The 13,516-nt window shown below is 41.8% G+C and overlaps 1 long non-coding RNA gene across 1 annotated transcript; it reads left to right on the top strand.

Moving 5' to 3' along the window:
• Window positions 1–13,009: 13,009 nt before the first annotated feature.
• Window positions 13,010–13,307, top strand: LOC121530290. Its single transcript, XR_005993887.1, has 2 exons — window positions 13,010–13,216; window positions 13,272–13,307. It is a non-coding gene; the product is annotated as an uncharacterized LOC121530290 (long non-coding RNA).
• Window positions 13,308–13,516: the final 209 nt, after the last annotated feature.

Below are 13,516 nucleotides of genomic sequence, written 5' to 3'. Positions count from 1 at the left end.
GGGTTTTGTGGGCGTTAGGGTGGGCGTAGCTAGATGGGAAATTAATTAGCATTTGGGGCATCATAAAAACCTACGTGCTTAATCCGAACATTTTTTCTCTTATAGTTTCCGAGATATCAGCTTTTCTAAAAAATACGAAAACCGTCTTTTGACGGTTTCTCTCTTATAGTTCCTGAGATCTCAGTGTTCATACGGATGGACGGACGCGCAGACGGACATTGCTAAATCGACTTCAAAAATATATACCCATAATATACCCGTTACTGTTTTACACAATTTTGTCATAGAGGGCATGTTGAGACGCCTCTGCCAAGTGTGACGTCACTGCCCATGTGAGGCCTTATAACCTAAATTTCTTCATAAATAGCAAAATATTGTTTCGGATTGAGAAATCTTTGGTAAATCGATAAATATTGCGAACCAAAAATTAAGCTCCTAAAGAAATACGAAGTGCACCCATTATACAATCTTCAGTTCCTGCTGCACCGCAGAATTACGGTTGAGGAGCCGCACAAACGCAATGCATCGGTACAATGTGCGAACTGCCAAGAATTTGGCCATACAAGGTCTTACTGTAAATTGCGCCCGGTGTGTGTAGTTTGTGGTGAGCTTCATGACTCCGCACACTGCCCAGCGAGCAAAGATGACCACAACTCAAAAAAGGGCGGCAACTGCGGTGGAAATCACACTGCTAACTATAGAGGTTGCCCAGTTTATAAGGAGCTGAAAAGTCGAATCCACCAGAGGGGAATTACTGCCCGCACCCAAAATAAACAGTTGATAGCCTCCAGGTCAAACCCTGAAGTCTTCTTCTCGACTGAAGCCAGATCCTCACTAAACTCTGCCAAAAATGTTACATACGCAAGTGCTTTAAAATCAGGACTGTCTACCCAGCCTCAAAAAGCTCATTGCCGCAATCAGCATACCAAGAACCGAACACGGCTCAGTAGCATCAACCGCCAGAGCAGCCAAAAAGTAACTTTGAAACTATGATATGCATTCTACAACAAAGCCTTACGGAAATTATGTCGTTTATGCGTACAACAATGCAAGATCTGATGCGAAACCAAAATTTATTAATGTAATTGCTGGTTTCACAACAATCCAAATAATGACTTATCTACGAATATCTATGCGGCGTTTCGCAGCATAAACTCAAGTTAGCGCAATTCCTTCTAGACAATCAAATCAACGTAATGCTGCTTTCAGAAACACATCTTACAAACAGATACAATTTCCAACTACGAGGATATTCATTCTATGGAACAAACCATCCAGATGGTAAAGCACACGGCGGGACTGGAATTTTAATCAGGAGCCGTATTAAGCACCATTATTATACGAAATTTGCTAAAAACTACCTACAGGCCACATCCATAAATATAGACCTAAATAATGGCAAGCAATTAACGCTAGCTGCCGTATACTGCCCCCCACGCTTCACAATAGCCGAAGATGAGTTTATGCAATTTTTCAACTCACTAGGAGACCACTTCATAGCAGCAGGAGACTACAATGCCAAGCACACACACTGGGGATCTCGTCTCGTAACTCCAAAAGGAAGGCAGCTGTATAATGCAATTATCAAAGCCAACAACAAGCTCGATTATGTTTCTTTTGGCAAACCAACATACTGGCCGGCAGACCCAAAGAAAATTCCCGATTTAATAGACTTTGCTATTACCAAAAACATTTATAGCAAGAGGAAACGCTATAGTTGAGTGCCGCGACTATAAGATACCCGTTACTGTTTTACAAAATTTTAAAATATTATTTTGCTAGTGGAAATTCATGTGGCGCCACCTATTGTCAGAGGAAGTATGTTGAGTATGCTTATAGTGACGTCACTGCCCATGTGAGGGCTTATAACCTTAATTTATTTATAAATAGCGAAATAATCTTCCGATTTGAAAAATCTTTGGTTAATCAATAGATTTTAACAGAAATAAGTTATACAAGGTCAACCGAAGGCATTCATAATAATATTATAGGCACCACAGTTTTCCGTGGCTTTGTGGGCGTTAGAGAGGGCGTGGCCGGATGCAACTTCGTGGAAAGTTGCAGAAGCATCTCTTAAATAAGTGTGCAAAATTTTGTAGCTTTTATAGTTTTTGAGATTCTTGCATTTTTGGTTTTTCGGGTTTTGTGGGCGTTAGAGTGGGCGTGTCTTGATCGGAAAAAACAATTCGCATTGGGAGCATCATAAAAACCTACATGTTTAATTCGAACTTTCTATCTCCTACAGTTACCGAGATATCAGCCTTTATAGAAAATCCGAAAACCGTCTTTTGAGCCTTGTGGGCGTATGGCTGGGTGTGGCCGGATAGTAGTACTACTTTAAGATGCGCTGGCACCTAAAGATTGTACTTTCTGAGTTTCAACTTTCTAGCTCCAATAGTTCCTGAGATTTCAGCAATTTTAGTTTGTGGGCGTTTGAGTGGGCGTGGCAGGATGCTGTAACAAACTTGCACTATCCCGGGACCTCAAGAATCTTCATGGTTAATCTCAACTTTGTATCTGTCATAGTTCCTGAGATCTCAGCGGTTATACGGACGGACGGACGGACAGACGGACATGGCTCAATCGACTTCGCTATTGATCCTGATCAAGAATATATATAGGGTCGCAAACGCTTCCTTCTATCTGTTACATACTTTTCAACGAATCTAGTATACCCTTTTACTCTACGAGTAACGGGTATAAAAATATGATAAGCGCCGAATGCCATTCGGATCTTTCATCTGATCACTCGCCTGTCCTTTTCACTCTACTCCGACATCCAGGAACATGGGATCAACCATTAAAACTGACCTCACATAAAACCAATTGGGTTAAGTACAGGAAGTATATTAGCTCACACATTGAGCTAAGTCCTCACCTCAGCGATGAAGCCAACGTAGACAGTTTTGTTAATTCACTGGAATCTGTACTCGTCTCCGCAGCTCGAGTTTCAACAACTCATACTATAAACACACAATGCAATCAAAAGAAGTCAAATCTACAAATCGAACAGCTCGTCCTCGAAAAGCGACGCTAACGTCGATCATGGCAATTTCACAGATCGCCATCTGCTAAGCAAAGCTTAAAACATGGCTCAAGCTCTACAGCAAGAAGAAACATATGTCCACCGCCGCTACATTGAGCAATTGTCAACTAATAGTACAAAACACTCACTATGGAGAGCTCACCCAACTCTGAGCTCACCGAAAGAAACCGTGATGCCTATTAGAAATTCCACGGACGGCTGGGCGCGCAGGGACGCAGACAGAGCCAGCTCGTTTGCCAAGCACCTTAAAAATGTCTTCCAACCAAATCCTGCCACTAATGCGTTTATTTTGCCGACTCTATCATATGAGCCCCAGCCTCAACATGAGCCAATTGAGTTTCACCCAAAAGAATTCCTAAACATCATCAAAAGACAACTGAATCCGGAAAATACCCGGGCTGCGAACTCATAACTCCCAAAATGATCATTGAGCTCCCATACTGCGCCGTTTGCACTCTCACCCAGCTCTTTAATGCCATCGCAAAACTTGGCCACTTTCCAGTGAGATGGAAAAAGTCAATTATAACAATGATAGCAAAGCCGGGGAAAGACCACACTATCCCCACATCATATAGACCTATAAGCCTACTCTCTTACCTATCTAAACTCTTTGAAAAATGCCTAATGACTCGGATAAACACACACCCGTCACACCAATTTGGGTTTCGTGAAAAGCATGGAACAATTGAGCATTCGAAACGCTTTCGAAAAACGAGAGTACTGTACTGCCATATTTTTAGATGTCTCTCAAGCATTTGATAAAGTCTGGCTAGAAGGTCTAATGTACAAGATCAAGACAATGCTCCCCTACAGCACCCACAAGATTTTAGAGTCTTACCTTCACGACAGAAAATTTGTTGTGAGGTGCAACACTGCTATATCTGATGATTACACTGTTGGAGCTGGAGTTCCTCAAGGTAGCGTGCTAGGGCCAACACTATTTGTCCTCTACACAGCAGACATCCCGACAAGCACACGACTAACAACATCTACGTTTGCCTATGACACAGCTATTCTTAGCCGCTCTAAATGCCCGATTCAAGCAACTGCGCAGCTAGCTCGTCATATGGTCGATGCTGAAAAATGGCTATAAGATTAGCAATTTAAAGTGAACGAACTAAAATGCAAACACGTTACGTTCACTCTGAACAGGCAAAACTGCCCGACAATTTTTCAAACAACACTCTACTCCCACAAGCAAACGAAGTATGGGGGAACGCCAGCAATAGCAACATTGACATTGTTCAGAGAGTTCAGTCGAAGATCTTGAGAACAATCACCGGGGCACCGTGGTACGTTCGCAACGAAAACATACACCGCGACTTAAACATTCTACCAGTCAAAGAAGTGATCGCAAAACAAAAGGTAAAGTACTTCACCAAGCTATCGGTGCACCCTAACCACCTGGCAAGAGGTCTAACAAGGTTGAGCAACCAATCACGCCTTCGTCGCAATGACCTACCCACCCAGCGACCGACCTGAGGGACGCACAACCAGAATGCAGTCTTAGTATACTGTTAGTTAAATTTTAATGTTAAGATTCGTCAACTTATTGTTAGTCTCAAAATGAAGGGTAGATTCAATAAATAAAAGCAAAGCTATAAAAAAAAAAAAAAGATAGATATTGGGAAAAAATGTTATACAAGGTCAAACGAAGACATTCATTATTATTTTATGGACGCCACAGTTTCCGCAGTTCGAGCGTTAAAGTGAGCGTGGCCAGATGAAAACTCGCGTCGAGCTGCAGTGGGATCTCCAAAATATGTACTCCTAAGCCTAACTTTCTAGTTCTTATAGGTCCAGTGATTTTCTCACCTTAGGTTTTCTGGGTTTTGTAGGCGTTAGAGTGGGCGTGGCTAGAGGCCTCATAAAAACCTATATGTTTAGTCCGAACTTTCTATCTCTTTATAGTTACCGAGATATCAGTTTTTCTATACTATGTGAAAATCGTCTTTCTAGCTTGGTGGGCTTAAGAGTGGGTGTGGCCGGATAGTAGTACCCCCATAAGACCATACTTAATCTCAACATTCTAGCTCTAACAGTTCCTCCGATCTTAGCGATTTTTGTTTTTCAGAGTAGGCGTGGCAGGATGTCTTTCGATCTTGGTGGGCGTAAGAGAGGGTGTGATTATAAGATGCGCTGGCATCTAAAGATTATACATACTGAACTTCAACTTTCTAGCTCTAATAGTTCCTGAGATAGTTTTTCAGTTTTCAGTGATTTTTCGACGTTACAGTGGGAATGGCAGGATGCTGATTATAAAAAAATAAACTAGCGCTGCGAATGGACCTCAAGAATCTTCAATCTTAATCTCAAGTTTCCATCGCGTATAGTTCCTGAGATCCTGAGTTCATACGGACAGACGGACGGATCGTCTTCACAATTGACCCTTACGAAGAAGGTATATTCTATATAGAGTCGGAAACGCTTCCTTCTACCTGTTACATACTTTTCAACTACTTTAGTATACCCTTTTACTCTACGAGTAATAGGTTTACGAAGCACGAAGCCCAGCCATACTAACGTGGTGCTGTTTACGGGCAAGTTCTTGTTCCTCTTCATTCTTTCCTATAGCAGATCGACTTCATCGCGGCATTACTAATTAAACGCCGTATTTACCTCCTTCGCCAGATGGTCACTTATTGTCGCTTTAATCTTCTCCGTTGTCTCTCACTTCTGTCTTCAAATACCTCTAGATTTCAATGCAGGTGATCATTTGTTTTGTAAATGCTCATAAGGTTTTGGCGATATTACACTAACAATTGTTCGTATTCCCTTCTCAGCTTCAATCCGTCAACAAACGTATAAAATTTGTTTTTTTTCGTTTTGTTTTTACCTTTACCTCTTTGTAACTTCTGTTTGAAATATAGAGTTTATTTCGCATTTGACTGGTCAGTGATAAGAGTAATGAATTTGTTAGTAAAAAAGTTTTCTTTACTCTCAGTGAACATTTGCAAACCAAACATAGTTTTTCCAGTTTTTATAAACAGTTTAGTAATTTTAGCATTTTCTAGAAGGGATTGCCTATATCTGTTAATGATTTTGTAATTATTTCGTTGTTCGATTAATTTTTAAAGTTTTGGATTTTATTTTGTTGCTATGTTACCTAGAGTTCTATTAGATGTGTTGTGTTTGTTTCCCGATGTTTTCTTTGTTGCTAAAAATTCTCAATATTTCATTAATAGTTTTCTGGATTCTTTTTTGATGTTATCGAGGTCTTTACTCCTTCTGTTTTTAACCAGTTTTGTAAGGCTTCATTAAATATTTTCATTGTGCTCTGTTTGCTTCAGCCAATCTCTTCCTGTTACTTCTATGTCAAAAATTTTTTGAAATTGTTAGTTACAAACAAGATTAAAAAATCTAAAATAGATCTCTTTCTTGCTGTCGCGGAACGGATTAGGGCTATCAATAGTTAAGTTTGAATTTGGCGCCGCTAGAAGTCACTATTATTTGTGGGAGGATTTCTAGGGTTATGTTATTCGGTACACTAAATCGGGTGATGACGAGCTGAAAATTGGCGGTCCGGTTTATACCGATTTGCGCCATCACAGAGGGAGGGAAAAGAAACTTCGGTATGTAAGCTAAGGAATTGTATTTCAGACAGAGAACGGCAAGGGTACACCCAAACAATAAGTGCACACTTGGAGAGTAAACGGCACCCTAAAATAAGAGTGGGTACCTTGCACTGCTCATTTCGAATGTGCTCTTGCGCACCAACTACTCTATTGCGTAGACACCCAAAACACTTATAGCAAAAGAAGGGAGTGTCTGAAACACCCATGTTTCGGGATGAGTGATTCGGGTGTCTTCAACTGATCTGAGTGCTTCGGGTGTCTTGAACTGATCTGAGTATTTAGGGTGTCTTCATTTGTATTGCATGATCAGGTCATTGAGGATTGACCGAGTAATTTTACATGAAAGGAAGGAAGGAAATCCTAATAATTTAACATGAATATAGCCTCTTCAGAAATTCTCAATATTTTAGGATTTTCCGTGTCGTCATCAAGCCATCTACCTGTAAACTTATTAACGTTTATTGCAGATGCGTATAAGAATGCAGATCATAAGTCAATCGCACTGCAATCCGTGATGACGACACTGAAAATCATAAAATATTGGTTTTTCTTTTTTATTATTAGTTACTGAAGACGGCAATAACTTTCATTCTTACAGATATACTATTCTAAGATTAAAGTTAATTCAAACGGAAAACAAATTATTTTAACTTTCTGAAGGGGATATATTCATGTTAAATTTTTGGGATTTCCTTCCTTTCATGTAAAAGTACTCGGTCAATCCTAAATGACCTGCTCACTCATTCCGAAACATGGGTGTTTGAGAAACTCCCTTCCTTTGATGTAAGTGTTTTGGGTGTCTATGCAATAGAATCAAGTACATAGAATTGAGCGCCACGGCAGAGTTCTGCCAAAGCAGATAATGGGGTACAATCTGCAACTAGAGCTTGGAGTGACGCCATCTTTGGATGAGCAGTTTCCGGCACAATTGAGTGCAAATTTGCCGCCGACTCGGGTAACCTGTTACACGTACCTGTACAACAACAACAATGAGCTATTCTCCGCCATTTTGTGTTACCGCCACGGCGCAGCCAGAACTAGGTTATTTTTCCCGCCACGGGAGCCGACACACAATTTGGAGGTATCTGCACCATCGCCCATATCATCTGGAGTGGCGACGATGAGTATACCTGGATGGACGCCACGTGGATTGCCTGATCTTCCCGAGTTCCTGGGTCAGCTAGAGGAATAGCCAATATTCCTGTGCGCGTTCACAGAGACAACGGCAGTACAATTGGAGGCCGCATTAGGAATCAGAGGAGCAGTCAAGACCAGCAGCTGTACAGAGACAGCAGCCGACGGATACGAATGCCACAGTCAGTGGATGAATGAAGAGCCTGCCTACGTCAGCCGCAGTTATAGACGCGTGTTGCGAGGAGGACGAGAGGCGATCGACATACGACTCCCAGGAATTATCGCACCGAAACTTGAGTTGTGTTGATTCGACTGGAGGTCACCTGCTATTCCGGATTCTTCCCGACACGCTGTACGGAGAGAATTCGCAGTTCGACACCTACGCACTGTTGGATGAAAGATCGTCTGTCACGCTTATCGTCGACGAACTCATCCGCAGCCTGAACCTGAAAGGTGAGGGCGGTTTGGCGGAAAATCCAAAATTCGCCAAAGAGACGAGAATGCTTAGCCTGCAGATCAGTGCAGCGGGCAAGCCAATGAGCCAGTGTACGGAGTGACCAATTTGAAGATGTGAAGGCAGACGTGAAGCCGTACCAAGGATCCTAACTAGTCTGAATCATGCTCATCTAGGAATACCGTCAGACCCAGAAGCTATGGATCTGGAGGACCATATGCAGCAGCCACCCCACTTGGATGGGTGGTGTATGAACCGGAGAGTGGCCAGACGAGCTCACCGCTTCAGAGACCGTGCCTCCTAGCCCTGCTACAGGATAATCTTCCAGAGAAGATGGTCAGTGATTACTTCGAGATCGAGAATTTCGGTGTGAAGCCGACACAGTCAGTCACTTCTGGCGGGGTGAAGCCGGCGCCGTCAGTCGCAGATGAAGGCGACGCACGGGCCCTGAGTAGTAGACAAAGCGAGAGAGCGAGTGGAGAGACGACGAGGTGAGACTGCCAGAGAGCTACATTATGGCATTATTTTCGAACGGAAAATGAGGCGCGATGTGGACTTCGCGCGAGCCCAATGGTGATGGATTCCGTCTGCCGAAATCGTGGCAGATGATGAAACGAGGCCGGGCCTACTAGGACCAGAAGAGAGTTGGCAGAGATCGAAAGGGGATTGGATTCCCCCGACGCCAGATGAAGAGGTGATGAAATGTGAGTTTGCCCTAATCACGGCGAGCTTCATATCCTTACAGAGACTTTCGAGCTACAACCGGGTGATAAGGAGCACCGCGTGGGTGCTCAGATTTATTGAACGATGCCGTGGACTACGTTGTGATCGAGAGGACCACGGACTGACGTCGATGGAGTGCGCTGAGGCAGAGCGTGTACTGATAAGGCAACCGCAGGGAAAAGCGTTTGCTGGGGACAGCCAAGAAAAGGTCGCCAAGGGCAGCCAACTGTACGGGTTGTCCCTATACTTCGACGTGGACGGAGTGCGTGCCATACAGCGCGCGTCGACGGTCATACTGTCTCACAAGGAGGCTCTGGCGGATATGATTGTGCGGCATCACCATGAAAGAATATGACACCAAAAGATAGAGTCAACTATTGGAGCGATCAGGCAGGAGTTCTGGATAATGAACTTGCGGTGGCTGCTACGGAAGGTGAGGAGCAATGCAACGTTTGCATGCTAAGAAGGCATGCCAGAGACCGCTTGGAGGTTTACCGGCCTGGATTTCTTTTGGACCACTATTTGTGACTGTTGGACGTCACACGGGTGGCATTGTTTACATGTCTAACCAAAAGGGCCACTTGGATATAGTCCACGTATTCAGATTCCTGTATAATCGTCATGAGAAACTTCAGGATAAGCGACAACTGGAAGAACTTCGTTGGAGCCAATTGGGAGGCCAAAAAGTTCAGCGAAGTGTTTGACCCTGCACAGATCCTCGGCGAGCTGTTGTCCAAAGAAGTCGAGTGGATCTTTAATTGCACAGCGAACCCAGCTGGGGGTGGCGTCTGGAAAAGGATGGTGCAGTGAGTGAAGAAGGTGCTGGCGCACACGACCGCGCCCAAGGAGCACGTACTGGAGAATCTGTTGATTGAGGCGGAGAGCATAGTGAACTCTCGACCGCTCGCTCATCTACCAGTGACGGTGGACCAGGAGGCTCCACTGACACCTAACGATTTGCTGAAGGGAGTGCCCAATATTCCGGACCTTCCCAAAGATGACGGACAGGAGTCCGAGAGCTGCGCTACCAGGAAGCAGTGGCGCATAGCTAGAATGATGCGTGATCGGTTCTGGAAGCAATGGGAAAATGAGTACCTGCCAACACTTGTCCGCAGGGAGAGATGGTGCAAGCACGTCGAGCCCATTCGTCGAGGAGATCTGATGTTCATATGTGATCCGGCCATACCACGCAGAGAGTGGAAACGAGGCGTCGTGGAAGAGGTGTTCACCGGAAGAGATGCAGTACCTTGTCGAGCGACGGTCCGGACTAACGATCAAGCCAAGACGACAATGCGCCCCGCTGGACGTGGTGAATGCGGCTGCTTTACGGGGGTGGGGATGTCGCGGAACGGATTAGGGCTAAGTTTAAATTTAGCGCCGCTAGCAGTTAGTATTATTTGTGTGAGGGTTTTAGGGTTATGTTATTCGGTCACACTAAATCGTGTGATGACGACCTTAAAATTGGCGGCCCGGTTTATACCGATTTGCACCATCACAGAGGGAGGGAAAAGTAACTGCTGTATGAAAGCTAAGGAATTGTATTTCAGGTTAAGATAACTGATGTACATATTTCAGAATAAAACACCATGTTATCGCTAACCGGCGATTACAACTAGTGTTTTGAAGGCATTTCCCCGTGATCGGTCGAGCGGCGTCACTTGTATTTTGGATTTCAAGTGTTATTTCACACGACTTTTTTGTATTTGGATGTTCGATTTGGCTATATTACAGATTTCACATTAATTGATTATATTGTGTAATAATTTTTATGTCTGGTTTCCTCCTTAAACCAATTTTATGTTTTTTCTATTCCGGGGTTTTAGGTAATGGATAGTTTGATTAATCACTTGTTTTATTAGGATTAGGTTATATATCATTTGTTGTTATAACGTGTTCTAAAAATTAGGTGTCTTTAGGAATTGACATTTATCTAATTGTAATTTTAAGTTGGCGTTCCTTTGTATTTTTTCGTTTTGTTTTTAGAAGTTATTTATGATTATATGATTATGAATACATTATTAATTACATTTATTATCAGATTGAAACCTCTTTTTTGTACTGAATTTTCAGATACATTTTTTATTTTACTTTCTATTTCTGGTCTCTCTTCTTAATGGAGGGTGCAAAAAAAGTACTTTTAAGCTAAGCCTGCCACATTAAAAAGAGCTCTTTTATTGCATCTCATTATTCTTATTCTTTTTAAATTTTACCCCGCTTTTTTTTAACAGTTTAGTAATTTTAGCCTTTACTAGAGGGGATTGCCTATATCTGTTGTCGATTTCGTAATCATTTCGTTGTTCGATTAATTTTTAAATAATTGGATTTTATTTTTTTGCTATGTCACATAGAGTTCTGTTAGTTGTGTTGTGTTTAGTCTTGAGATTGTAAATTACTACAATTGTTTCCCGGTGTATTATTCGTTGCTAAAAATTCTCAATTATTCATTTATAGTTTTTCTACGACTGATATTCTGATATTACTTGTTGTTATCGAGGTCTTCTGTTCCTAACCAGATTTGAAAGGCTTCAATAAATATTTTCATTTCATTTGCTTGCAGCCAATATTTTCCTGTTACTTCTACTAAAGGATTGTAGAATTATCCAAACAAAGTTGAGTAGACCATTAAGTAGACCATTCGGTTAGTTGAGTTAAGTGGACCTTTCGGTTTGATCGTCTTTTATTATATGTTCTTTATATCTCTTAAACTAAGGATTGCTAGCAGCCATTTTATATATTTTATATATAAGTAAAGTAACAATATGTAAAACGTGCAGAGACAGAGAGTTATGCGCGCACATACAGTGCCGAACTAAATTTTTGGCACAGAAGGCTTCATGAACTTTAGGGCACGATTTCTCCCCTTAAAATTGAGATATTTAAATAAACCAAAATTTATACATATAATGTTATAAAAACATAACACGACAAAGTTTATTTCAACTTTTTACCTTCAATGGTTGATTTTTAAAAATTAAATAACATAAATAAGAGGTGAATTTGGCTGAACAAAATTTTTGGCACACTTATTGAAAAACTTAAAAATAAATGAAAATAACTAAAATTAATACTTTGTGGGTAAGCCATTTTGTTTTATAAAGGCTTCCAACCGTCTTGGCATCGAAGAAACGAAATTTTGGGTTGTTTCTGCCCCAATATTCTGCCCCTTTTTCTATTAGAGCCACTTTCAGCCGGAATTTGTTTTTATCGCGCGTTTTTTAACGCACCTGTCCAGCTCCTTCGCACAAATCTTCAATGGGATTGAGGAGGATACGGCAGAGTATGTTGGACGTTATGTGCGACCCACATACGCACATCATAAGCCGTTTAAGGGAGCTTCTTCTTTGGAAAGCGCAAAACACACCGGACGACCCAAGGCTTTGAACGCCCGGGAACAGGCCCACATTATGAAAATGGTGAAGGTGGACCCAAAAATTTCTTCAACTCAGATCGCAGCAGAAGTTAAAAAAAAGTTTGGAAAATAAATTCATCCAATAACGGTGCAAGGGACCCTGCATCAGGCAAATTATAATAACCGAGTGGCTAGAAGAAAGCCAGTTATATCAAAAGGGAATCAGAAGACGCGATTAGACTATGCGAAAGAATATTTGAAGAAGCCAATTGATTTTTGGAATAATGTAATATTTTCGGATTAAAGCAAAATCAAAATTTTCCAATCTGATGGCGGGCAATGCGTTTGGAGAAAACCGAATACTGAGCTGCAGAAAAATAACCTTCTATCGACGGTGAAACATGGTGGTGGAGGCGTTGTTGTGTGGGGGCTGCATGTCCGCTTCAGGGGTCAACGAACTGGAGTTTATAGAAGGCATCATGGACAAAAATATTATTTAGATATTTTAAAAAGAAATTTAAAAAAAAACATATACATATAAATTGTTTAATATTTTCTTTATTTTCATTTCATTAAAATAAAAAAAATAAAATCGCAGAATCGCTGAAGCTAGAAATAACTATAGTCATATATGATATTTTTAAACACTCAAATTCTTCACTATTTAAGTGTTCCAACTTATTACATTCTCTTTATTCATTGTTAATATCTAAGTTAACGGATGTCGTGGAACGGATTAACATATCGCTCAAGGTTTAGTAAATTTAAATGTAGCGCCAAGTATTTCAGTATTTGTTATCGATGTTGTAAATCGTTAGAGAGATCATATTGTAAAGCTAAATGCGGTCACACGAAATGGTGAATTGTAAGCCAGAATCTCCCGCTCAGATTTATTCCGATTGGAGAGATCAAAGAGACTGGGAGGCGAGACTGCGGTATGTAAAACTGATTGTGAAAATAGGTTAAATCTGATATATGTATTTCATACAGAATAAAACATCGTCGTTTGTTTATGCTATTGTTCTACGCTACAAGACTGGCTTTCTTGTTTCGGTGTTGGCTAAGCAACGTTAAAGGCAACTCCCAGGGGATCTCTTTCGGTCGGCGTCATTTCTTTTATTCGCACTCCTTTATCGTGCAATGCCGACTTCACATTCACCCCGGCGGAGCCCCGAATTGGACAGACGGGAGCTCCCGCAACTGCAACTACGACCACCGCGACCACATCAGCCGGC

Source organism: Drosophila eugracilis, unplaced genomic scaffold (genome assembly GCF_018153835.1).
Source record: "Drosophila eugracilis isolate 14026-0451.02 unplaced genomic scaffold, ASM1815383v1 contig_1254, whole genome shotgun sequence".
Classification (NCBI taxonomy): domain Eukaryota; kingdom Metazoa; phylum Arthropoda; class Insecta; order Diptera; family Drosophilidae; genus Drosophila; species Drosophila eugracilis.
This window is presented reverse-complemented; position numbering and strand designations above follow the sequence as displayed.